Here is a 3,036-nt window from a genome sequence, read left to right as displayed (position 1 = left end):
TTTTATTTCAGGGAGGGATTTTACACAAAGGAAGAAGGGGATTATTAAAACAGGGTACAGAAATGAAATGTGATTAATCATTCAAAACAGGACACAATGATTTACAGGAACAAATTCTAAAATATACATCACAAACTGTCTTAATAATCTAACATTCTTAATTTCCCCAAAATTCAAGCAAACTGTTATAAATTAGTTTTTAGGCTCAAATCCTAAGGCAGCAACTCAAGGTTTCTCAAGGCTAATTAACATACCTATAGCACTTAATCTCTACTGGGAAAAGGTGAAAAAGGATTTAAAAGGTCTGAAGAGAGTCAAGCTGTTTCAGCTACCTGGCTTAGGCTTTCAGGAGGAAGAAGGACCTCTAGGTTAATGGATTACACCTGGGGACGATTTGAGGCGGCTGTCACTATTATTCCTTGAACAATACTCCGGAATTCGCCAATCTACTTTGAGTGAATTCCTTGGGCGGATTATCTCCAGAGCCTCTTTGCGGAATCTCAGCAAACCTGCCTTTGGAACTTTTACGGCCTCGGCTGTAGAAGAGGTTTTTGTTTTAATATTTGTCCATGGGTATCAAGGGCTCATGTATTAAGTTAATATCAAACATAACTGAATAATTTGATAAAGAACAGTTTGGACATGCTTGCCAGGTGGCCAGAGTTTGTTCCTCAGAGAGATTTATTCCTAGGACTCTACACACTGCCAACACAGTGGAGACATTAAGAGAGGCACATAAGAAACCATTTTCTCAGAAGCTACAATTACTGGAGTTAGAAGCATAGAATGAATAATAAGACCAAAGAAAATTATACAGAGGTAGCCCACCAGTGAGTTCGTAAAAGCCAATAAACCCAGGACGTCAGGAGGACACTTCCTTTGGCCCTCAGGGTCCCTGGCTAGCCATCCTGAGTGGGGCCATCGTGTAGGATTTTCGTCCATGGCACAGGACCTCAACATCTCAGTGTTTTGCGGTCCCCAACAATAAACAGAACTTTTTTTTTTTACATATTTCTTTAGTTACTTGTCAAGTAAAATGGTTTTCCCTGTCACTGCAAAGAATTGTTGGTGCTTCCCATGTGGAGATTATATTTTCAAGAAGTTTCTTAACTACAAAGGTCGCAGTGTTATGGCAGATAGAAAAGATCTCTACTCAATGTGAAAAATCTCCAAACCATTATCAATACCTATTTGTAACCATTTGAATGTAGGAGATGAATAAAATTGAATTGCTATTCAAGCATAGGCCCTGAAGGTAATGGGTATTTTCCAGGAAAAAAACTTTAAAAGTAATATAGAGTAGTGAGAAGCAATATATGCAACAACTTCAAAAAATTGCCCACACAAGTATCTTTTTAAAATTGTAATTGTTTTATTTCATCCTAAATAGGATCTTTCATGGAAAGGATTTAACATAGAGACATGAAATGAGTTAGGTAAGACAAGTTTCTGATTAGGGCCTAACCATAATTTGGTTATGGGATCTGCTCTTTCTACTTCTCAATTTCCTCAATATTAGCTAACAATTTATTTTTCAAAAGTGAATTTATTATATAAACCCAGGGTAAGTTGCCTTTTCCTGTATCCATTAAGGGCAGAATAATTGGGGAGGCAGCTTGTTTGGCTACTTTCTTGTTGTTCTTAAGTGCTGTTGACTCAGTTCTGACTCATAGTGACCCTGTATAGGGTTTCTAAGGCTTTAAATCTTTGTGGGAACTTTATTGCAAGGTTATTTCCTCTGATCCCTGCAGTCTGAGGGACTCCTTTGGGTGGGTGAACCTATATGTTTTATTACAGCAATCTCAGGAAGAAATAGGAAAGCATTTAACAAAAAACCCTCCTTCTGCTTCCAGAAGAGATTAGGAAATCCTCTTTTTCCAAAACTTCCAGAAGAGATTAAGAAATTCTCTTTTTCCAAAACATGCCCAAATCATGAAACACCCTGAAGGCATATTTAGAATCTGAGTAAACATTCACAGACATTTCCCTTAGCAAGCTTGCAGGCTCTGGTGATGGTGGTGTGCTGTGGAGTTGGTTCTGACTCATATATAGGGTTTCTGAGGCTGTAAATTTTATGGGAACAAAAACGTCATCTTTCTCTCACAGAGCAATTAGTTAATTCAAACCACTGACCCTGCAGTTAGCAGCCTAGCTCACAATCCACTATGCTACCAGGACTCTTTGCAAGCTCTGGTGATAGCAATGAATTCAGTTTTTTGGGCTGAAACAGCTTCAGGAAAGCTTGGATTTTCAAGAAGCTCAGTAGAGGTCATGATAGAATAACCAGCCTGATAGGAGAGCTTTCAGGACAGCTTTCCAATAGGAGCCATCAACAAATAGAATTGAATCAGGATTAACCTAAGCAATTTCTCTTAAATCTTTTTGGGGAATGAAAAGCTTCTTCATTCCAAAATGGCCAGAGTCGTCTCTCATGCTTTGGACATATTAACAGGAGAGACCAGTCCCTGGAGAAGGACAACATGCTTATTAAAATGGAGGGTCAGTGGCAAAGAGGGAGAACCCCAATGAAATGGACTAACACAGAGGCACAGCTATGGGCTCAAGCGAACAACTATTATGAGGCTGATTCGGGACTGGATGGTGTTTCGTTCTGTTGTGTTCAGGAGTTGCAGAGTTGGAACCGAGTCGACAACACCAAACAAGAATTATGGTCTGGAGAAAGAAGGGAATAGGGAATTTTGTATTTGAGGAGAACTGAGTTTCTGTTCAGACTCCTGGTATGGCACTGTAGGATAAGTATTGGACTGGCAGCTACAGGGTCAGCAGTTCAAATCCACCAACTGCTCCTTGGAAACACTATACGGGGTCGCTATGGGTTGGAACTGGCTCCACAGAACTTAGCAACAAGAAGTTTCTGTTGGAGATGATAAAAAACATTTGAAAAAGTCATTTGTGGTAACTCTTGTACAATATAGCGCTCTGGTAGCATAGTGGTTACGAATCGGGCTGCGAACCTTAAGGTCAGCAGTTCGAAACTACCAGCCGCTCCACGGGAGAAAGATGAGGCTTTCTACT

Source organism: Chrysochloris asiatica, unplaced genomic scaffold (assembly GCF_000296735.1).
Source record: "Chrysochloris asiatica unplaced genomic scaffold, ChrAsi1.0 scaffold00128, whole genome shotgun sequence".
Lineage (NCBI taxonomy): Eukaryota > Metazoa > Chordata > Mammalia > Afrosoricida > Chrysochloridae > Chrysochloris > Chrysochloris asiatica.
This window is presented reverse-complemented; position numbering follows the sequence as displayed.